The sequence below is a fragment of the Eschrichtius robustus genome, chromosome 10 (assembly GCF_028021215.1).
Source record: "Eschrichtius robustus isolate mEscRob2 chromosome 10, mEscRob2.pri, whole genome shotgun sequence".
In the NCBI taxonomy this organism is placed as follows: domain Eukaryota; kingdom Metazoa; phylum Chordata; class Mammalia; order Artiodactyla; family Eschrichtiidae; genus Eschrichtius; species Eschrichtius robustus.
The window spans coordinates 10,727,639-10,752,712 of NC_090833.1; the positions used below are offsets into that span (position 1 = coordinate 10,727,639).

At 37.6% G+C, this 25,074-nt stretch overlaps 1 protein-coding gene and 1 long non-coding RNA gene across 3 annotated transcripts in view; one reads left to right on the plus strand and one right to left on the minus strand.

Moving 5' to 3' along the window:
* Nucleotides 1-25,074, plus strand: part of NR6A1 (nuclear receptor subfamily 6 group A member 1) — a 210,462-nt gene that overhangs the window by 53,593 nt on the left and 131,795 nt on the right. The window lies entirely within an intron of this gene.
* Nucleotides 2,088-25,074, minus strand: part of LOC137769999 (uncharacterized) — a 38,245-nt gene continuing 15,258 nt past the window's right edge. Inside the window, exons 2-3 of the long non-coding RNA XR_011075112.1 lie at nt 11,399-11,506; nt 2,088-3,428 (exon numbers count right to left, since the gene is read on the minus strand). This is a non-coding gene — a long non-coding RNA (uncharacterized lncRNA). The remainder of the gene's footprint in view (nt 3,429-11,398; nt 11,507-25,074) is intronic.

Here is a 25,074-nt window from a genome sequence, read left to right on the forward strand (position 1 = left end):
CTGACCAGTTAGTTTCAACCTCTGACCTTTGTTTTCTCTTTTGAAATACCTTGGATAAAAATATCACCGAGCAAACAAACCTCAAAAGCAACATTGGTAAATTAGTGGAAATGATCCTACAAATGCAGATGAAAGGTAACAGGGTAATTTGAAAAGCTTCAAAAGTACAGTGGAACTAGAAACAAGTTTGGAAGAAATAGATGTTGATTGGGAGTTGATACGGCTGCTCACATGTTAGTGATGTAGTGCTGTCATGTGAAAAGATTGCTGCCTGGCAGGAATTACTCTTGATTAGTTTTCTTGATATACTTGGTGCCATTTAGATCCTAAATATTAGTGATATGATTTTTACCTATTGTTCAGTATGTACAAGTTTAATCAAGCTATTATAGAAAAGAGCTACCTTTAGTGGGGCTTGCCATATGTCAGATGCCGTGCTAAGCACTTTATTCTCACCTTATATAATCCCCATCACAACCCGATGTAGTTCCCAGATGAGAAGCTAAGGCTAAAAGGTTAAGACCACACTGCCTTTCATTCCTTGTTCATCATAGCCAAAGAAAACTTTAGAGCTTTGAGAATATGATCTAGTCTTAGAGGTTTGTAAAGAAACTTGGCATAGTCAGAAAAACATGAGTTGAACACAGGGAGCTGTATTATGGTGAAGTAACACACGAAAGTGTGTGCACAGTGCTGGTGCCTGGGAAATATAGACTGGTAGCAAGGGAGGAAAACCAGAGGTGTTGACTCAAGTAGTTAAATTGTAAGAAAGACACTCTCCTTAAGCTAGTTTAAAATGGGGACATTGGTGGAAAATACAGGGTTTCTCTTGGGGCCCAAGGAGGGAGCATTCAGTTGGATTTCATGAAGGAGCAAGACCAGGATTTCTTTCCCATCTCTCTGTGGAGGCTTATCTCTGCTTCTCTGGTGCTTCTGTTTCATATTTCACTTCTCGTTCAGACTGATACTCTTTGCTTCTGTGTCCATGATGGAAGATGACTACCCCTGATTTGCCCTGCCTTGTCATGTCTTTCCAGCACCCATGCTCAACACAGACTAACTGAAGCATTTGTGTTCAAATCTTAAATACTCAGGAAAGAGCATAAACCCAGCTTGGTGTCCAGATATCCATTTACCTGGGGCTATGGCCACTGACTATTCAGTAGAAGCTGCAGGTGCATTCTAAGGAGAATATTAATAGAGCAGACAAATTTTCTGATATGATAGTTTCAGTCAGGAAACAGGTAGCATGGAGATTGTAGACACTCCCCATTAAGTCCGGTATTTCAGGGATAGTGCAAAGGTAGGGCAAATTCAGGGGCATGGTTGATTAGGAATTATTTGCTAGCCCTGGGGTGGGAAAAGATGGGGATCTGGCAACTGCAGTGAAAATCCAGGCATTAGGTGATGCTTGAAGTTTGGCAAGTAGAAAAGATACTTTCAAACCACTCAGTTATTGGCTGGGAGTTATAAGCGTGCTGATGGCTTAATTGCAGTGGCCAGGGCCGCTTGTAGCCCTCAGTGTACCTCACTGCATAACACCTATTTGAGTACCTACCTGGTGACAAGATCTGAGGCTGTCCAGGTACTCTCGCCCTAGCCATGATTGGCTCTGGGGCTGGTTCAGATTGTATACACACATAGAAGGTACTAGTGACTCCAACAGTTAGGGCTTTTGGTAGTGGAAACTGAAGATAAATCTTTGATATTCAAGTTTTTGTATTGTTGCCTTTGGGATTTGAAAATCATTCCAGTATTCCAGAGTGACTTTATTCCTCTGCCTTCCTCAGGAAGTTTTTCCTCCTAAGTGTATTTTGGGATTGAGTTGTATTTGAGCAGTTTGTTATGGTACTTGGGTCTGATTTCAGGAAAATAGACTGGAATTCAGACTAGCTGTTTGGCTTCACCAAGATTAGGATTTTATCACTTGTGAGATTTGTAAAAACATATCTGAGGAGGAGATTCATTTCTGGCATGAGTGAGTGAGAAGGTCAACACAGCCTGTCCCCAAAAAGCAACTGTAAAGCTGAATAAAACTATCAACAATAACCATAGGCTTATAACAAATTGAGAAGTAATCAACCAACTTACCATAGCTCACGTTTATTGAATACTCCATGCAGAATATACATTCTTTTCAAGTACACATGAAACAGTCTCTAAGAGTATTCTGGGCCATAAAATAAGTCTAATAAAATAAAGGTTAAAAAGCCCCACATGATCATTTGAGTAGACACAGGAAAAACATTTGACAAAATTCAATACCCATTCATGATCAAAATCTCCCAACAAACTAGGAATAGAAGGCAACTTCTGCAATTTGACCAAGGGCATCTATGAAGAGCCTAAAGCTAACATAATACTTAATTGGGTAAATATAAGTACCTTTCCCCTAAGATTGGGAATAAGGTAGGTAAGAATGTGCTCTTACTACTTCTTTTCAACATTCACTGGAGGTTCTAGCTAGTACAGTAATGTGGGGGTTAGGGAGGAAGGTACCTAAATTGGATGTCTTAAAACTGTTTTTATTCATAGGTGACATAATCCTATATATAATCCTAAATAATTCACAAAAAAAACGCAAAACAAGTAGAACTAATTGAGTTTAGCAAGGTCACAGGATACCAGATCAATATACAAAAATCAGTTGTATTTTTATAGCTAGCAACGGTCCAAAAATGAAAGTGAGAAAACAATTCCATTCACGATTGCATCAAAAGAATAAAATACTTAGGAATAAATTTAACAAAAGAAGTGTAAGATTTGTACACTAAAAACTAAAATATTTCTGAGAGAAGTTTACAAAGACCTAAATAAATAGATTGTGGCTCTGATGGACTGTCTATGCTGGTGACACATATATACAGAAAAATGCCTGCATTCAGCCCCAGGTTATAGATTAATAACCTCAGCTAGACATCTTGCAAATACGTGCTTCTGGTTGACAAGTAGGTGAGAGTTTGGGGAGTGAGGGAATCTTATCTACTAAAAGTGGGGATAAGCCATGGAGTAGTACCGTCAAAGACCAGGATGCATTGGGCTGTACTGCTGTGTGCTGTTTGCAGCACATTTTTTCACTGTGCTCTCTCTGAGGCCTCACAACAATACTGTGAAGATAGGAGAGGTATACTTAGTCTCTTTTCATGGAGAATTAAGGCTTAAGAGGTGACTCACTTGTCCAAGAACACATAACCATGGTAGAAATTGGAATTAAATTCAGGTTTTCTAACTCCATACTATCCCAAACCATTTATTTCTTTTTTACTCTACTGTTTTGCCTCAGCTATTTACAGTTGTCCCTCGGTATCCACAGGAATTGATTCCAGGATCCTCCTTGGACACCAGAATCCGAGGATGCTCAAGTCCCTTATATAAAATGGTGCAGTATCGTTGGTCCTCCACATCTTGGATACGGAGGACCCACTGTACTGGGAAGAGAAGAGAAAGGGGCATGTGATTTGATTGATTGTGCATGTATTTTTCAGTAGATTTAGTTAGTCTGAAGAGTAGGAGGGGAAGTTGGGCTACAGTGTAAATTCAGGGGTTCTATAGCAAGTATAATCAAGATAGCTTTGTCCTGATATCTGGTAGATATTAAAATTATACCTGCGTTGGAACTGTACTTTATGGCACAGATGGTTTGAAGGTATCCTATGCTTACTTCAAGGAGTTTCATAAGTTATAAACATAATTGTGTCATAAAACATAAGGGAATTCATTTGGCAACCATTTATGGAATGACTATTCCATGGCAGGCCCCTTGCAAGATTTGGGATCACCCAGTTGGATCCTATTGAGATACAGCCTGAGAGGAGAACAGAAGTAGGCTGGAATTTGCTTTGTAATTTTCATTCTCTGAGGCTGATGTGTCTGTCCTCCAAAGTGACCACTTCAACCATGGACCTGGAGCCCTTTACTTTCCACTGTCCCTGCAGCTGTGCTTTCTACAGGCACCCTTTCTTAATAAAAATAGTCCGTCTTTTCTTCCTTTCCCTCTGTGGATTCTTCCATATGATTTTCAGCCAAACATAGGTAGATCTTGCATCTAAAAGAAATCTTTGCTTTTTAAAAAAAGGCATTTAAATAATTTTTCTTAATTGTAGAAATAGTTCATATTTATTACCAAACACTTGGAAGATATAGATGAGTTGTAAATGATAAACTTAAAAATCACCTTTAATTCTACAACTTGGAGATTTCAACTGTTAACATATTTACTTCCAGTCTGTTTGAACTTCGTCACTATCTTTTCTGTTTGAGCCAGTTACAAGATGGCTCTAATCCTTTGACCTGGAAAGATGGCCACAATGTTTTAAGTGAAAAAAGGTTACGGAAAATTATGTGTAATTTGTGATATTTTCTCTAAATATAAATACATATATTAATATTTTAAATATCTCTGAAATATCTGGAAGAATAATACACTGAACAGAATGATGCGGGGGGGCAACTGGTGGACTTTAGTTTTCTCTTTTGTATGAATTTTTCAGTAACTACGTAGTACCCCCCCAAAAAAAAATCTATTTGAAAAAACAAAAAGCAACCAAAACCAAAAGCTAAAATGCCTTTTTGAGATATCCTTTTCATTCTGTCTATTCCTGCTGCCTCCCTTTTAGCTTAGCTCTTTTGTGCAACAGATTTCTATTTCTTTTTGTCTCAGATCTCTCCTTCCTTCCTCCTACTTCATCTGCTTGGTGAATCTTCCCAAAGTCTTGCTTTCATTATCTCCTTGCAGAGCTAACCATTTAAAGTGGCTTCCTGTTGCACTAATTCTAAACTTTTCTGCCTGGCTCACAAGACTGTCTGTAATTTGTCCTTTTACTTTTTCAGTGCACCCAAACAATCTCTGAACTATTCTGCTCTTGTCCACTATACATGCCACATATTTTCTCTGTTGCAGGTATTTATTTACAAGTCCCGTCTGCAGGAAACACCCTCAAACTCACATAATTTCTCCCTTCCTGTAGCACTTAGTTTTATCCAATAGAAACTATAGAGGATTTTGGTGGCTAAAATATGTAATTTTTTCATTGGCATATATAGAGACTACTGATTCTCTGGGTAAATAAATGGCATGCTTGTTTAGTTGTACATTTTTCAAAGAACATGTCAGACATTCTTTTTATTTATTTTTTTGGCTGCGTTGGGTCTTTGTTGCTGTGCGCAGGCCTTCTCCAGTTGTGGCGAGTGGGGGACACTCCTTGTTGCGGTGCGTGGGCTTCTCACTGCGGTGTCCTCTCGTTGCAGAGCATGGGCTCTAGGCGTGCGGGCTTCAGCAGTTGTGGCTCACGGGCTCCAGAGCGCAGGCTCAGTAGTTGTGGTGCACATGGGCTTAGTTGCTCCGTGGCATGTGGGATCTTCCCGGACCAGGGCTCGAACCCATGTCCCCTGCATCGGCAGGCGGATTCTTAACCACTGCGCCACCAGGGAAGCCCTGTCAGACATTCTTCGCTAATGTTTTCAGAAATTTGGAAATAATTGGTAGTTGAAAATAAATACCTATAGGATGCATGGCATCCTGAAAAACAGCAGTATGTGAATTACCTCCTATGTGTCCACCAGTATGAAAGAAAGAAAAGTTTTTGATTTCTATAAAGGCTTCTTGGGTGGGACAGTCATCTGAATTTAACCTTGTTCATTCATTAGGTTCTTTTTTTTTTTAAAAGAAACTCTAATGGCTGCTTTCTTTCTTTTTTTAAAATTTATTTTATTTACTTTGGCTGCGTCGGGTCTTAGTTGCGGCATGTGGGATCCTCGTTGCGGCATGCGGGATTTCGTTGTGGCACGCGGGCTCCAGAGCATGGGCTCAGTAGTTGCGGCACGTGGGCTGTCTAGTTGTGGCATGAGGGCTCAGTAGTTGCACCATACAGTCTCTGTAGTCGTGGCATGCAGGCTCAGTAGTTGTGGCGCGCGGGATTAGTTGCCCTGCGGCATGTGGGATCTTAGTTCCCTGACCAGGGATCGAAGCTGTGTCCCCTGTGTTGTAAGTCGGATTCTTAACCACTGGACCACCAGGGAAGGTCCCATTCATTAGGTTCTTTAGGTAGTTTTTAGTTTTTGAGAGAACATAAACTGAAGTGCATCTGTTTCTATAAAACATCAGACACAATTTGATGTGTTTGGCTGCCACAACATGGTGCAAAGTTTTATTCACTCTGAAGAGAGTTACTCAATAGCAACATAAGTATGGCTATATTTTTCTGTACTCAGAAGACTAGTGGCAGTATCAGATGGTGACACAGAAGTTTGGGCAATAGTTGAGAAGTGGATGACATGAAGTGTGGTGGTCAGAATCCAGTGTTAAGTTGCTGGGCTTGGCTTTGCTTCAAACCAGCCTTCGGTGGCTCTAAATACCTGGTGAACTTGTTATAATAAAATATGGATCATAGGGCCCTACATCTGATCTGGGGTAGAACTCAGGAACCTACATTTTTAAAAGCAACTCTAGATGATTCTGATGTACAACCAGGTTTGGGAAACACTGGCCTGAACCCCATATTTTTCCTGAATTCTCATCATTTAAAAAAAATAAATAAATAAATAAATAAATTTATGCATGCATGCATGCCTGCGTTGGGTCTTTGTTGCTGTGCACGGGCTTTCTCCAGTTGCAGAGAGTGGGGGCTACTCTTCGCTCTGGTGCGCGGGCTTCTCATTGCGATGGCTTCTCGTGTTGCGGAGCACGGGCTCTAGGCGTGCGGGATTCAGTAGTTGTGGCACGCGGGCTCAGTAGTTGTGGCGCATGGGCTTAGGTGCTCTGTGGCATGTGGGATCTTCCTGGACCAGGGCCTGAACCTGTGTCCCCTGCATTGGCCGGTGGATTCTTAACCACCACGCCACCAGGGAAGTCCCAATTCTCATTATTTTTCGCATTTTTCTTTTGGCTTTGATTTGTCTTTTTAGTTCTTGTCTCACTACACCTGCACTTCACCTTCCTTCCTACCCCTGAGAAAAAAAATTTCAGAAGGCTAAGTTGACAAGCCTCTTCTCCTGCTGCCTTATTTAATTTGACTTTTGCTATGAGAATCTGTTTCTATCTCAGACTTATGTGTATGATAAATTATTCATGACCAAGGCATTTGTTTTCCTGTCATTATCATGAAAGATTTAGTGGTTTATCTTATTTTAAAGGATTCAGAGAGTCGATACTACATTTAAATTTTTGCTAAGAGAAATGAAGTGAATCTCCCATCTCATTTGTTTTTTTCTCTTAATTGAGGGATGTGGGTTGCAAAGGTCAGAATGAATGGACCTTATAGTTTCGGTCAAAAGAGAATATTTAAATATATTTGAACAATAATAACCAGGGTGTTCATACTAAGGCATATAACTGTATAGTTAATATAACAATATAACAAGATTGTTGTGGAAGGCTATCTGTAATGTATATCTGAGTGAAAAAGCAGATTGTGTGGGAGTAAGTATAAAATGAGGTAGTTTTGGGGAGTTCCCTGCTGGCCTAGTGGTTAGGATTCTGGGCTTCCACTGCCGTGGCCTGGGTTCAGTCCCTGGTCAGGGAACTGAGAATCCTGCAAGGCATGCGGTGCAGCCAAAAAAATAAAAAATAAAATAAAATAAAATAAAATGAGGTAGCTTTTGTTTTAAGCCATGCTCCAAAAAACCACAAAGTTGTGGTATGTATCTATTTATATGTTCATGGATAAAGGTCTTCAAGGAAATAAAATAAATATTTAGTTTACTTATGATACTTATCCTTTTAATGATAGATAATACAATAAATAGTTTGTTATATTTATTATTTTAAACAAGTTATTAAACTGATTTATTATAGTTATAGGTGATTTCCATTGAGGAAATGATTGCAGATGGTGAGGAAAGGGATTTTCAGTTTTTATTTCTTATTTGAATTTTAAATAATGAGCATGTGATTCTTTTTAATTTAAAAATTATGAAAACATTGTTTTTTAAAATATGGTATGATGTTTATTCTTTCTATAAAATATTTCCTTAATTCTAGAACATTGTTTTTTTAAAAAGATAAAGGTGGGGGGGAAGAAAAATATTAGGAATTTAGAGGGCTTACTCTGTATTAGAACCAAAGCCTTTAGCCAGTACATTGGAGACAGCAGCAGCTCCCACCCAGGACAGTAGCTGATACACTTGGGGTGATTCTCTACACACGATTTTCCTTCCCTTGGGTTGTTTGGTCCGCAGTTTGCATTCATTGATCAGTGAGTTGATTCAGCGTCAAACCCACCGACAGCAATGAATGTTGAGTGCAGCCATCAGTGTTTCAAGTTGGTGGAGTTGCCTTGGCCTGTCCCAACTCCTGGCTCTTCTTTCCCACGCTGGATTTTTGAGGTCTGGTTCTGGCATCTCTCTTAGTAACCAGCCGTTGAGGATCCACATAATTATAGATAACATTGACAGTAGAGCTGGGAGATTCTTAAAGATGGAGAAACTGTGGTTCAGGGAAGGGAAGGAGCTCTTGGAAAAGCTAACGAGTAGCTCTGTGACTACACAGGCAGTGCTTGCATACTGGTAGGTATAAACAAGAGCTGGGGATCCTATTTCTTTCTCTCTGTTTTGAATTGAGAATTACGAGTGCCTTTCAAAGTAAATTAGCACAGATTATGCTTTGGATTAAATAATAATAATAGCTTACATTTATTGAGCATTTTTTGTGTGCTAGGAATACAAAGCACTTTATATATTATCTTATTGAATCTCAAAACTCTATGAAGTAGGGATACTTATTATCCCCCATTTTATACATGAGAAAACTGAGACTCGGACACTTGCCCAGGGTCACACAGCTAGTTAGGGAGTTCTGAGCCAAGATTCATCCCAGATCCTTCTGACTCTAGACGTGACTTTTTACTTGAATTTAACGAACATTTAAATCAGCTTATGTGTGGATGGAAATGTGAGGCAGTTGCTGCTTTCAAACAGCTCGTATTCTAATGGGGCTGTCAGAACTTAACCACATTAACTGTAATTGGAGGTAGAATGTGTTAAGAACTGTGCAGACATTGGACAGTTCTGTGCTATTTTTGCTTATTAAATCCTCTCCTTGTCCCTAATTAAAGGTTTTGAGGGGACATGGGAGAAATGGCTGTAAAATACTTAATTGGATTTTACTCCAAAATGAAATACATGTTTTTAATAAATCTCTTCTTGCTACATCCAGTTTCTCACCAGAATGGCCTATTTCTAGGAGACATTTTAAAACATTAGGTATTATCATGGAGCTTTCCTTATCTTGTTGAAATGAAACACTTGTTTGTCGAAAACACAACAAAAAGCAAGGAACAATGGGCAAGAGAAATAGAGGGGAGCTTTTAAAAAATTAACTGGACCACCTTTGGGGCATGGGGGGCGGGACTGGTTTTGGTGATCTAATGTGATATGTGAAGGCACAGCATGCTCCTTTGCTTCAGGAAATATAGTGTTGTCTATAAGGACCCCAAGGTACAGTCAACGGTCGGTGGTTTTTTCAAATCCCAAACTCACCGACAGCGTTGAATGTTCCTTGGAGTCCTCTGAAGACTGGGTCCTGGCCCTGGCAGCCCTTCTTCAGCCTGCACCCATGCTTCAGGAGCCAATGAGCCTGAGAGACCACTGCTGATGGAGCCTCTCACATTCTTTTCCAGGTTTGAAGTTGCGAGTATTTAAGAAATCGCTTTGTGTACAGCGCAGAGCTAACCAACTTCAGGATTGTGAGGCTGCAGTTATTTATATATAAGCAGACTCAAATGGATATCTGAGAAAAGAGCTTTGAATAGTATTATTTTGTAATTCTGAAAATATCAGATATCCCGTTTTATAGTAGTACTTTAATTATTAAAGGGCAAGGATAAGAAAGAAATTAACATATATTGAGGACTTACTGTATACTGGGATTTATTTATTTTTATCTCCTTAAATTCTCAACGTATTTTGACCTCATGAGAAAACTGAGTCTTAAGTGATTTGCCCAAAGTTACATAGCCAGGAGCCAAGGTTGCAAGCTAGACCTTGAATACTGGACTTTATGATAGCAAAAACTCACTGATCGTACTGCCTCCTCCGTTGACCACCACAAAACTTACTGTTGTATATCTGGGGGCAGGACCTTCAGTGAGATCTAAGTCAAACAAGTAAACATCCTCTTCCTGTTTGCCTGTAATAATAGTAGGTGAAATGTTTCATAGACGAAGATAAAAAAAATTGACCTTTATAATCGGTGATCTCTCTAGCTGAGATCCTGGATCACCAAGTTACCACAGAGGTTCAGGGGTAGTCTATTTTCCATATTGAAAAAGCAAAAAATAAAAACTCTACCACCTAATAGAAGCCTGTATTTCTCCTTAGTAAGGTCACAGAGAGTAACTAAAATGTCAGGTGTCTTAGCTTTTGGCAGAAATGGTATCAGTGCATTGTAGATATACTGGTTATTTTTTATTGCCTGTTGAATGTCCTTGATGAAAAATCTGGAAAGTGACTTAACTACATGGAATTTTTCAGAATATAAGGTTTATAATGGGAGGGATCCAGGCATGCTCCATAGAAAAAGTGCTTACAGAACTGCTGGCTGAATTGAGGTTAATCTTTAATCCGGGATAGTTATTACCATTTGCTTTAAGTTTAAATATTAAAGGTTGACTGTTCTCAAATTCATTTTTAAACAGCCAAATGGTACACATTAAAAAAAAAATCAGCCACTGAGAATTTGGTTTGGATATAAACTGTTTACATTCTACATCAGTTTAATTATCTCACCCTCTGTCAAAACACTTCAGTTAGCCAGCTTTGTTGAGTCCTCAGTATTATGACAGTAAATTGTATACAATCAACAACAAAAAATCAAGCAGCTGTTACTGTGTGGTATTTTAAAAACTCCTTAATGGGTTTATTTTAAATGGTCTTCTCCTTGGCCTGATAATATGAAGAGAAGTCAGTGTCTTATTCCATTCTGATAAATAGTCAGGCTTTAAAAAAATACTGACCTCTGCTCCCCCAAACCATTAGATGTTTACAAAATACGCTTTCTTAAATTCATGGCATTCTAAAAAGAATGCTTTTCGTAGACTTGAAAAACTAGAGAAGAGTGAAAGGTTTCTAAAGTGACATAGAGGTGTTTCCCATTGTGTTTGAGACAATTAATTTTCAGGGCAATAAAGGCCTTCATTATCTTCATTCCTTCAATTTGCTTTAAATCCTTAAGTTTAGTTTTTATCATCAAGCAAGTTTAAGGCACACATTGGATCTTTTCAGTGAGTTTGGCCAAGAGATGTATGTACTCAGTGCAGAAGTCTAGGGGTTAAAAAAGTTGAGGGTTAAATTAAATTATAGAAGCTACTACACATTTAATAAATTGGTCCAAATTAATAAATTGATTTAGACTGGTTTTGAGTTTGTCAAAACTCACCATGCCATCCTTTATTGTTTCACTTACCTCCTTTCTTTCCTTTTCCAGAGGTAACTACGAAATATTGTGAAACCCACATTGCTCTGAGTTGGAGATGTAAATGTTTTCATAGTCCTCTTGAGGCCTCTTGATATACTTGAAAGAAACAAGAAGCATAAATTTAATAAAACAATATGTATTTGAGAGATTAGTAGCATAGAAGGGGAGTCACTGTCTCAGGTGGCTGTCTGCCAATAACTTCCCAAGCACTATACAGGGAACATCTCTAGAAGTGTTTGAAGTAATGTTGCTATTCTTGAGGACAAAGTCTTAAGTTATAAAGATGACGACAAAATGTCAGCATGAATCCATGTTTCTCTTAGCCAAACTGCCAGTGTTCTGCTTCATCCTTCTAACTCAACAGCAGAATCTTTTCTAGGAACCCTTTCTCCTACATACAGCCCTTGTCATCACCGAGCCCAGTGTCTACGCAGAGAACTAGACATAGACACAGCTGATGACAAAGAGGATGACTGCTGTGCTGACGAAATGGTATGAACTATGTTAAGGGAGAATAGAGAAAAGAAGGGTTAATTCTGCCTAGGAGGGAGTGCCAGGAAAGGCATATCTAAATGGTCACATCTGATCTGGGCCTTGAAGGTTTAGTTGAATCTTTACTAGACAGAGAAGGAAAGGTATTCCAAAACTCTGTACAGGAAATCCTAGAGGCAGGCAAGTTCAGATAATGGTGAATAGTATTGAGAGTAACCCCTCAGAGCATCAGTTAACTCATCTTTAAGATGCTGGACAAATAGCACTCGCTCTTCCTGTGCACACAGCTGTGAAAATCACAGGAGGTTATGTATGTGAAAGTAGCATGCAAATATAATTGGTAGGTCTCTCTTCTCATTGCTCTTGGTTTATATGTGCTAAATAGAATAAATGAAGTACCTTATCATGATAGACTTCTCCAATTTGATTTTTATTTGGCTTTTTTTTTTCCCCTTTGAAGTGACCATAGTTTACATTTTTCATATATTAATTGTTTGGGGAAGCAATATTAAAAGAGCACAGACTTCAGAGCCAGAATCTTGACTTCGCAACTTAATAGCTATGTGACCTTATTTAACCTCTTTGTTTCTCTGTTTTCTTATCTATAAAATGGAGATAATGATAGTATCTACCTCATAGGACTGTTCTGAGGACTAAATGAGGTAATACATGTCAGGTTTGTGTTTTTATATAAGTTATTTCAAAATGATTTAAATTGTTAAAATCATTTACAACTATTATTTACGTTACTAAATAAAATTGCGTGTTTTGCCCAGAATTTGGTTTCCAGTGCTTATACACTAATGTAAAAACCTTCTTTTATAATTAAAACAATGTCTGACTAGCTAATACATAATATACATATGTATATGTGTGTTTTAAAGACATTTTTGAAATTAATGCTCTGCCACTTTCTTTGTGACCTTATGTAAAGTTTTTATCTCCTATAAGCTTCAATTTCTTCAATCTGTAAAAATGAGAATAATGTTAGTACCTATCTCATATTGATTGTGAGGATTAAGTTAGATATATAATTTAAAACTCTGTGGAAAGCTATGGATTCTCTCCCTAAATACATGCACGTAAACACAAAAATTTGAAAGGAGTTTCATTTATGGAATCTAAGAACCCATCCATAGCCTCCCTACGAACTTCAGGATGAGAAATTCTGACCAGAGCTTTAGACCAAGATTTTGCAATCTATTGTCACTGGTGTAATATTGCTACTTTTGGAAATCTCAGTCTCCATCTTATTAGGAGTGGCTACTTGCCAGCAGTAGTGCAGACTCACCATCATCTAGTCACACCTTTCCCTATAGCATAACCTGTGCAGTATAACCTAGGACAATGATAACTATAAAGATGTAGTATAATGATGGTCTCTGGAAGAGTGGATATTTAGACTTCCTCAAGTGTTGTACTAATTGTAGGTACTAATCATTAATTAGTAACTCTGTGCTTGTACAGTTAGCAACTTTCTAAAATAAGTTGCCGGAAGAGAAGTTAACACAAATATTTGAATGAATTTATCTTATTTTGCAGCAGTTCCCTATCTCCTGCCTCCCTGCAACAACTTGCCCAGCAACCATTTGGTTTGGATCTGATTCCAGCACTTTGACTACTAATTCTGGCTTTAAGTTAGGCTGAAAAATTGTGTTGTTTCAAGGCAAAGATTACAAAGGAGGCTGCTAAATTCAGAGTATTTACTTGAATATTAGGAAGGGGGGAAAAAAGAGTGTGCCAAAGATTGCAGTTGTATATGGAATTATTGGTCTTTATTATATTTAGCCTGCTTGAGGTTTTTACCAAGGAGTTGAGAGGTAGGAATAGAAACTTAAACTTAATAGCTTGGAACATTTTACTGTTTGACATGGCAACTTTATATCAGGTTTCTTCAGCTATTTCAGATGAGTCTAGAAGACAGGAGGTGGGAGGCCAACTCAGTGAGATAGCAGATTGGTCAAGTGCCAAAGGCATTATGGGATGCACACTTCAAAGCCTATCAAAATATTCTAGAGGCCACCTGAATTCTCCATCCCTTAATTACAGTGACTTCATGTGTTTTGAGGTATTACTATTTTAGATTATTTTGCAAACCCACTGGAAGCAGGACTCCGTTTTTCCATGGTAAATTAATTCACAGGATATCTGTAATCAGTGAACTCTTCTAAGTAACTCTGTACCAAGGATTGTTGTCTAGCTGAGATAAATGAGTACATAAATGAGTTAGGCGTTGAAAGTTGTAAAAGAAATAGGAACCCAAATCATGCAGTAGCTAATATTCATGGGAATTAAGGAATGAGCTGGAAAGAATACTGGGTTTTATTACAGTGTGTGAAAAGTGTTGGAGGAGATTTTTGAGAGTCCTTTAGAGCAACAGGCATGTGTTTGCAACAACCAGTTAATGAAATAAACAAGAACAGTGATCAGAGGACTCAATCTTTCCTTTTTTATAATGAAATACTGTTGATGTAGCAATAATGTAGGACTTTGATTTCTCCTCTGGCCTATTTTAGTTTATTGGGTTAAAAATTTAATCATATGGTACTTTATGCTTTAAAAACTTGACCTCTATTGTTATAAAGTTTTTTATTGCCTCAGGTAGATTATAGCTTTGTGTTAAGGCATCATGAGTCACAAGTACTAATTAAGTATATTAATTCCATAACTTTTTAGTTATTCATAACATTTAGGGAAAATGCTTTTTAAATGTTGTTTTTCTTGACTGTTTCCAGCAAATAGTTGAATCTTTGCAAAATACGATGTCTTAAAAGTTTTATTTTTCTATGTATATTGTGTAGAAAAGCTATGCTTAGATCTACTTTCATAAATGAAATAGCAGTGTACTCGGTTGGGTAAGCTATTAATACTTGACATACTGCTCTTAGACTTATGTCTCCATTGCTAACCTGAAATTAGACAATCCTGATGTTTGAGTGGGAATGCTAATAGTGGATAGGGGAAAACATTCTGGGATGAAAGAATAGAAAATAAGTTCCAGTCTATAGTTTTATAACTTTCAAAGCTACCAGGAGTCTTAGAGGTCATTTAGTCTAATGATTTCCAAACCTGACTTTGCATCAGAATTAAAAGTGGTGGTGGTGGGGAATATAGATTGCTAAAAATGCAGATTCCTAGGTATCACCCTAGACTCAGTAAATCAGATCCTTTAGGAATAGGTTCTGTAGTTTTCACAAGCCCTCGGAGGGTTCTGATGTAGTCATTCCACAGACATTTGGGAATCTCTGATTTAGGCTAAGATCTTTCTTTAATAGATAAGGAAACAGATGTTGAAGGGAAATGAAGACCCCAGGTCACACAGCGAATCAAAATTGAAATCCTTGACTCTGTGTGTGTGCTTGCATTTGTGTGTTCACTTATACCACGCTACCTCTCCACCATGAAAAAGCCAGTTTTTTGTGGATGTTTCCTAATGTCCTCTTGGGCATCTGCAGAGCACATAAGGTCATCTGCCTGGCAAGTCAAACATCTTAGCCTTAGGGAGGCACTCAGAACTAGTGCAAACGGACCATTGACTTGAGTTTGGTATGCTGACCTGAAGCATTTGACTAAGTAAGCAATGCTGAGTGGTGTTGGCTTAGAAACTGTTCATGGTATGAAATGAGAAATAGCCGTAAGTGATCAAAACTCTGAAGGCCCTCCAGGCTCTGACATTTCTCAGTTGCTGCTACACTTTAACACTTTTCTCTAATCAAAGGTGACTACCACTGGATGGAAGAGGCTTGCCCAACCTCTGGCTGTTCTCTGGGGAGGATTTTATTTTAATTGCCAGTGAGAAGTTAGGAATGATTTCAAAAAAGATCAAGAATCTCCAAATCCACTTCAGCTTGGGCTCCTGGCCAAGTGTCCATCCTCAGGAGGGAGTTGGTGTCAGCTGCTGCCTTGTGACTTGAAGTATTTTTTAAAAACCCAAAGCCATTACAGAAGTTTTCCCGGAGTTGGCAGGCAGGAGTAGCACCGGGAATCAAGGTCTGACACATGTCATCAGCCTGGAAAAAGTGGAGTTTGGACACTAATGATGGCTCTTGTCGAGCCTCAGTGTGATAAAGCCAGGAGGACTCAGCTTAGGGGTTAGTTTGCATAGGAGAGGAGTTATAGCTTAGAGAACACCTGCCAGGAGTTTTCACTGCCCCAGCTGTGTGTCAGTAACAAATCCTTCACCCTTGACTCCTGTCACTTCTTTTTAATGGGTGATGGTAGAGTCACTGGATGGTTGAGGAAGAGAGGCACTTGGTTATATATCTAGCACATCTCCCTATTTGCTTGTTTTCTTGCCATTTAGTGTTGAACTAAATTTGTGTGGCCATACTCCAGGCTAGTGTTTTGTTCTGTCTGCGTCTGAAGGTGTACTGGGCCAGAGTCACAGGTCCTGTATTTCCCTAAATGCCCCTGCTGGTGACCACACAAATGTTTTGATTGAGAGTTACGAGGAAGCTTTTTTGCTGATGTATCTCTCTGTTAGAAGTGTTATTTTCACATCCCATCTCTGCCATTAAGTAGCTCTCTGACTTCTGGTTTAACTTCTGCTTCTCATGTAGAGGTTAGTAATTAATTGTACTTATATCACAGGGTTGTTGTGAGAATTAAGTGAAAGCAGCAATATAAAAATACCTAGGACATAACATTCAAATTTCAGTTACTGTTACTATTGTAATTATTTGGCCAAACTTCCTGCTTACTGGGAAGAATGGAATGAGGGGCTTCTAAATTATTGTCTTAGTGAATTCAGGAATCGTGGTCCAGAATGAATGTAAAATTGAAGTCAGGAGACCCAGTCTTGACTGTGCTGTATGTTACTTCAGTTTTCATAGTTTTCCATTAACAAAAATTATGTCAACCAAACCCAAGGTCAGATCTCTAAGATCTCTTGCCATACAAAAACTCTTTACCTTTGTAAAAATTATTGAGGTTTCCAGGAGCTTTTGTTTATTTGGATTATAGCTATCACTTTACTGTATTAGAAATTAAAACTGAGAAATTAAAATATTTATTAATTCATTTGAAATAAAAACAAACCCATTACATACCAACATAAATAACATTTTAAAATAAAAATAAGTATAAAAGTAGTTATTTTTTTCTCCAGAAAGCTTAGTGAGAACTGTGGGATTATTTTATATTTTTGCAGCTCTCTTTAATGTCTGGCTTTATAAAAGTCAACTGAATTCTCATATCTGCATGTATCTGCATCTGCTTTCTATCTGTTTCAATATGTTATTTTGGCTGAGGTATACGAAGAAAATCTGGCCTCTATCCATACATATATATATGGAAAAGGGAGGAGAATTTTAATAGTTTCTTCAGATAATTGTATATATTATTCTTTTTATTTTTTTAAAAGATTTATTTTTTTTTGATGTGGACCATTTTTAAAGTCTTTATTGAATTTGTTACAATATTGCTTCTGTTTTATGTTTTGGTGTTTTGGCCGTGAGGCATGTGGAATCTTAGCTCCCTGACCAGGGATCGAACCCACACCCCCTGAATTGGAAGGCGAAGTCTTAACCACTGGATAGCCAGGGAAGTCCCTGGAAACACTTTTAAATATTGGGAAGCTGTGTGAAGCACACAGTGGCAGATATAAATTTTCCAAAATTCTAATTTTTGTTTAAAGCCTTGAATTTTATCATTGGCAACAAAGACTGTCAGTTATTCTCCTTGAAATGACATGCTCACTTTGTTCATTTTCAAGAAAATCTGTCAAACATCCAAGTCTGAATTACCATAATTTTGTTAGTTGTTCTTTCAAGTAGATTGGTGATCCATGAAAAAATTGGCTAGTTGAGTATACAACTCAAACAGTAGCTCAAAGTGCATTTCCTTGGGGACAGCCAGTGTACAGTAGAATTGCTTTATGTGTACTTTCCATTTTGTTCACAAAATATAAAAAAATTATGTACTCAAGCATCAAGATTTAATAAAACTGATAGATCTTATTGCTTCATCAAAGACATTCTTCAGTTAAAATGGCTGAGTTCCCCCCTCCCCTGCTGCACCTGTACCCCCCAGTGTGTGGCAGTGATGAATACAATGACTATCAGTATATTTTGGTGCCACTGCTTTAATCAGCGCTAAGGCCAGCGATTTAACTTAACATTGGCTTTGCCCCATCAGTGCAAATGTCAAGTGAAAAAGGCAAATAATGTCTTATAATTAGTACAGAAATAGCTTTGATCTTGCAGACTCTGTGAAAAGGGTCTTGGGGACATCTATGAACCACACTTTGAGAACCACTACTGTGGAGTTCCAAATGTTAGGAAACTCTAGGCAAGTGGTGGAAACTTCCTTAATCCCTTCAGACTCAGAGGGCTGCTGTAGGCTGCTGGAGAGAAGACAGCCTGTTCTGGGATCCCCAAAGGGCTTAGTTTGCATGTAGTGGAGCTCAATATAGGTTGATCAATCAATATAAATTGCCTAAATAATATATATAACAATTTCTTTTTTCTGCTATACTTAAAAAGTCAGTTTTTTTATGTTCTCATGGTAAACATCGTGTATTTTCTGAGTCTTGCTGATCCTTCTGTTTGTTCAGTTACCTTTTTATAACGAAGTTAGTTCAATTTACTTAACAGATAGCAGTTGGACATGTGTTACTATGTGTGGTTTTATTCTCTTTGTGGGTAGATAAGAAGTAAATCACATGGGATTTGCTCTTTTATGATCTTGGGGAAACTTAGCAGTTAAACAACATATCAAGCACTGTCCAGATGCAGAGGTGAATAGTACCTTGCATAGGGTTCAGTGTTTAGTAGGTATTTATAATACTTCCTTTTCTTGAGCATCCTTTCAGTGTCAGGCCTTGTGATTTTTTTCCAGCTTTATTGAGAAATAATTGACATATATCACTGTGTAAGTTTAAGGTGTACAACATGATGGTTTGATGTACATATATTGTGAAATGATTACCACATTAGGCTTAGTTAACATTTCACCATCCATTGTGATTTTATGTACATATACATATATGCACACACACACATAAATATACTGTATTCAACATGTCACATATATGTAAGTATATATTTACAATAAAGTTTGTATAAATAGATAAAATATATAGATATGTATTATATATGTATATGTAGTATATAAAAATCTATATAAATATGTAAATCATTCACATTTAATCTTCACAACAGTTCTGCCAGGTATTTGGTATTACACTTACTTTATACATGAGACTCTAATAGGGGGTGTGATTTGCTCAAAGTCACAGAACCTTGGTCTGTCTGCTGCCAGACTTTCCAGTATATGCCTAATTGCTCAGAGGGGTGAAAGCAATATGGGCTGGACTGGGTAGAAATAATTATTTTCCCAATGCCAGATTTTTCCTAAAGCTTTCCTAGACGTCTTCCTGGTATCTCGTCTTTCCTCCTTGATTCTATAACATTTCTCATGGTGTACCTTGTATTACAGTTGTGTAAACTCAGTGAAAACAAGCATTTTGTTCAGATATGTATCAGGCACTTGATAAATATTTATATAAACATATTTTATTAACAGTGAATTAAATTTAATTCATTGTTTATCTAAATAGTATATAAATGAAATCATTTAAATATTAAGTTAGTTTTAAAAATATGCTTAATATTTCCTTTTGAGATGTGACTAATAACCCTATAATCTGTCTACTCTAGAAGTTGCAGTATGCATCTGTTTTGGTGGAGCGGAGTGGGTTCAGATGTTTTATTTTCAACTCCTAGGTTTGAAAAGCAATGAAAAATGTGAAGATTTTTGTTTATATTGCTAGTGTTGATGAAGTAGTACCCTTTTTGGCTCCTGAGAGATGGTTCTATGATAAGATAATTGGGGAGGGGTTGCTGATTTGAGTTGATACTACATTTACTTTTTGGATGAAGGCAGATGGAAGAAGGTTGTAAAAGTTAAGCTTGCTAATCTTTTTAAGGTGAGATAGTCAGTTTGCAGCTTAATAAATCAATTTGGAGATCAAAGCGCCCTCCATAAGGTGTCAGTCACAATAAAGCCAGTAGCTGGCAGGGGGTTATTTATGTCTCCAAAATAAACAGTGATCAGAAGCAGCCAGTATGATAATTGTTCTGTTTTTGTATAGTCTCTATAAAAAGATTATTTAAAGAGTAACATCTGTGTAAGGGACTAACCATAAATGCTTAGCTAGCATTGTGAGTGGAAACTTGAGGTCTGGGTAGAGGAAGGAGACTAGTTGTCAGTTCTTTGTAAGCCACATGCAAATTGGGTATCTTTGCTTCCTAATATACCCCCAGCTTATCTTTTTGTTTCTAGGAAGTACTTAGGGCTGGAGTTCTTCCCTTTGGGGCTTTCTTAATACCATCTCAAATTTTTATTTCCAGTGGAGACTTAACTAAGTTATATGAAAGCAAAACGACTAAAGGAATTTATCCCAAAGTTCAGTTCTTAAGTCTTTCAGAGGTACTTGGTTACACAAATGAATTCGTGAAAATTATGGCTTTTAGAAGTAGAATATTTGTGCTGCTCTACGATGTGGAGGTGAGGAGGGGGCATTTCTGTCAAATCACAGCTTAGTCCATGTAAATCGAAGGGGGTGAGGAGTGCTGAGGAGGTGAGAGAAGTAACACCCTTTCTTTGAGTTATCTTAGTTAATGCTTCCAACAACACTTCTGATAAGGTAGTGATTATTGCATTTGTCGCTGCACTGAGATATGCTGTCCCACTCCACTGTTTTCCAGTTGACCCTAGAATTGCTTGGTTTGCATATGCCAAAGTAATTTAGTATATATGTTGTCCAGTCACATGACTATATTAATTTAACAGTGGTGCATATTGCTAAATATATCAGATCAACTAGGTTGTGTCATTTGATTGAAATACTAAATTATACAGTAACTGACAGGTGGTGATATGTACATACCAAATATAGGACTTTACTCCATGAAAAAGCTGTTGATTAGGTTTAAATTTGTATGTGTACTAGATCTAATATTGTGTAGGGATCTGGCTCATTTAGGAAGAATGTCAGCTTTTAGGCATGAGAGCATGACCTTAAAATGGTTGTGAACTTTAAAGAAAATGTAATTGGGGTGGGATTTATTCAGACACTGATAGGCAATAAAAATCAACATGTGAAGGGTTTAAATTTTCAGTTGAATGTTCTCTTAAAAATGGCTTAGAAATGTACAGACCTTATTTTAAAAACTGTCTAGTGTATTTTCTTTAGGATTTATTTAAATCAAAATGAATTCCACTTTTCCTTTTGGTCACTTTTATGCTAGCATTCTCAGTCTTCTGCCCGCTTTAAAATGTTGGAGGGCTTACAGGCATTCTAAATATGTAGACTTCTTTTTTTTTAAACTACATTTTTTAGGTCTTTTGCCTGTTTCTACTATTACTACTTTGAGTCTTGCATAAATTTCTTATGTTTAATGGCATCATTATGGCCAAAAAATGTACGATTGAAATAGACATTGGCAAACTACTTAAGAAAACAGAAAAGTAAAGCCTAGATCTGATTATTAATGGTGAAAAGAAAACCTAACAAGTGAAGAATAATGCTATCTGAGTTCAGAGTATTAGATACATTGGGAGGAAAAGGTTACAAGGGAATCTGTGGGCTGCTATAAATGTTCCATAATTTTGTTCTGGGTGGTAGTTACATGTATGTATACATATGTAGAAATTAATCAGACTTATTTAAGGTTTGTTCACCTTACTGTATGTAAATTATACCTCAAAAAGTAAAATAGTAATAATCTTTTCTGAAGCAAATGTGGCAAAATCTTGATCATTGTTGAATAGGAGTTGATAGTTCATTTTACTATTATCACTGTTTTTATGAAAATTTAAAATGTTTCATGATAAAAATGAAATGAAAAATCCTGTCACTCTAAACAAGTCAAATTATATCTACTTTATGAGAGCTACAGGTGGTTTTTTATTCTCTCTTTTCTTTAACCTGTCATTTTTCGTATTTGGAATTTTGTGTTTTATTGGATGTCACTGGAGAGGAGAATGAAATCTTGTTTTTGTGATATCACTTGGTGAAAGAGGACAAATCTGGTCTTGATCTTAAAACCAGCTTATATGTAAATTCTTTCCATTCTTGAATCTGAGTGGAGAAAAGTCAGACCACTTAGCTCTATTAAGTTCTAATTAAGCATCAATTTTAAAGGCTCTTTCATAAGTCTATCTAATACTTATTGAGGATTTGCCATATACTTGGTATTGTGAGGAGTATCTTGTGGGGTGATGTTACTATTTCACTTAGCATTTGAGGACACTGAGGATCTGATGTCAAGTAACTTGTTCAAGTTCTTATGGCTGAAGTAGGGAGGGCTCCCCATTCTTGGCCTCCAAAGGATACCTAAGCTGCCAATGTCAGAGTATAAATATGAAGAAAATTAGCATTCTTTGTAATTGACTCTTTATTACCACAAAAGGATAATCACTAGTTTAAGAGACATTCATGTACTGTTTTAGATGTCTTTTTAGAGCTTGTATTGAGTGGCCTTTAAAATCTCAGAATCATTTCTAACACTTTCTTAATACCTTGGCAACATGGCTTTGTCCTTTAAAACAAAATCTGGGGTAAAGGGAAATACTTATTTCCCTGTTGTATGAAAAAGACTATTTGTAGGTCATCTTTTTAAAAAAAGGCAAGAACTTCTCTCCCTAAACCACATTAGAACCCACGCCAACTTGGTACAGGGCCCTTACCAGAGTAATGATGTCAGAATTTGAAAGAGTACATAGTGCAGCTGCCAGAGCTCACACTGTTTAATTTCAACACCGTCTGTCTGCCAGAGTCCACAGCTTGATATTTTTTTCTGTATGTACCAAATTATAATCACATATATTTATCTCATTGGGGGAGGGGAAATAAAGAATTATTGTTAGATAAACTTACTGCTTTCTGAGGTAATGGTACTGTTTTGCCTCTCACATACTTCTGAGCATCCCCCCCCCCGCCCCGCCCAACTCCCAAGTATTTATTATCCTGCGTGAATTTTTCCAAAATGTGACACAGAGGGGCAATTCACACCTTGCCTAGTTTATGTTTTGTGAGGAAACCCTTCCCTTTGCATGGTTCTCTATTCAGAAAGTTCCACGTGCTACATTCCATCCATTTGCCAAGTCTTGGACTCTTATCCAAAGTACAGTATTTGAGTATGCAATTACACGTTACACATACTGGCAACAGCATACTTTCTCCCGGCCTCTCTTAGAGAAAGCTCAAAGCCAGAGGAGCAAATCCAGATGGTCTTGAGTCTGGCATCCTCAATTCAGAATTCTAGATGGCAAGACTTCATTTGGAAGTGTACCAGGCTTACTCAGCACCTGTTCTTGCTAACATCACATTTTTATGACCAGAGATTCTGGAGTTTGCCTCCTTTGCTGAGCAGAAAGAACACCACACCAGAGCTGCATGGGAAAAGGCTCTCCATCATTTGAGGGAAATATTTAATTTGCTTCCACAGGCATGCAGAGGAGGGTAGCCTTGCTGTTCGGAGTTAAGTCTGGGATGAGAGCGGGTGCAACTGCAGCTGCAGCTCCTTAACCAAATCTGGCCTTGTTTAATTTTTAAATAGTCTAAAATGTTTTGGCATCAACATAAGTGAACCATTACAGGCTCTCTGGCACCTAACATAGTACCTTTTACAAGGGGAGGTGCTCAATGACTAAATTCAGTCACCATTTATTGAACTCTCTGTGTGTACCGGGCAATGTACTAGATGCTAATGATGAATAAGATCTTTTTTCAAGAAGCCCACAGTCTGGTAGAAGGCATAAACTCTTAAACAGATAAGCTACAATTCACTGATTTTATTTGTTGTCGACGCAGTTCAGTATTTTGTTCATTTTGTGAGTTAGCTACAAGAACCAGTCCACAGGATTGACATCGTGACCTAAGAACAAGCATGGGATTTCTTTTTAATTCTAAGGTATGCTACTCGCTGGCATTTTTGCCTCTTTAGATACCTCTTCTGACTTGCCCAGGAATGAAGATTTGTGGAGTGTGGAAAGATGTCAGAATAATGCAGAAAGACATTTCTAAGAAGGCTTCCAGAATTGGTTATTCTGTTCTAAGCAGTCTTTCGTTTATCTAAAAAAGATAGGAGGATGCACCAGTCTCTCTAGGTAGCTCTGTTGGTTATCAGGCTCTTGTAAGGTAAAAATAGGAAAAATTATTTCCTTCTCTCTGTGCAGTGTAGGCTTCCTTCATCTGAATTGTTGCACAGTTAGGGCAGAGCCAGAAAGCACATTTTCTTCCCCCTAACTATTTCTGGACAGATGAGGTCATATTTCCTTAGTAGTGATAACAGTTCTTGTGTGTAACTTGTTATTCTTTCAGCCTTTTTCCCTCCATTTTTGAGGATGAGTATATGAATATTTTCACGGGGCTTCTCTTATCCATAAGAAGAAGGTTAAATTGTTTATGTCCAAACTTATTTCCCCAATTCTTTTTTTTTTTTTTTTTTTTTTTGACCGTGCTGTGCAGCTTGTGGGATCCTAGTTCCCCGACCAGGGACCGAATCCAGGCCCTTGGCAGTGAAGGCATGGAGTTTGACTGCCAGGGAATTCCCTCCCCATTTCTTTGATGCAGAAGTCTCAGACAAAACATGTATACTGCTGCTATTAAAATAATAACAGCTTATACGTATATAGTACTTATGTTCCAGGTTTTGTTTTTAGAGCTTTATAAATAAAGCAATTAAAAAGAAGGGTTGTCTCATCTTCACAACAGTCCAGTGAGATAGATGCTTATTATTTTTTCCATTTTACAGATAAAAACAGGAAGGCAAAGTAAGGTAAATAACTTGCCCAAGATCACATAGCTAAGTGGCAGAGCCAGGATTTAAATTCAGGAGTTTCAGACCCATTGTGTTCTTAATCAGTGCACTATACCATTTCATATGCAGTTTGACATTGGATGATACAGAGTTCCCTAAAAGTAGGGGGTAATAATAATATCTACCATTTGTGTGCCTCCTATAGCTAGGCATTATACATGTCACTTTACTTTTCAATCTTAATGGGTATGTGAATTGGTCCCATTTTGCAGATGATAATATCCAACATTTATGGAGAGCCTAACTATGGGTCAGGCATTGTATTTAAGTGCTTTACTTTGTATTATCTCATTTAATGTTCACATTAGTTTTGTGGATCATTACTATTCTCATTCTGGATATGAG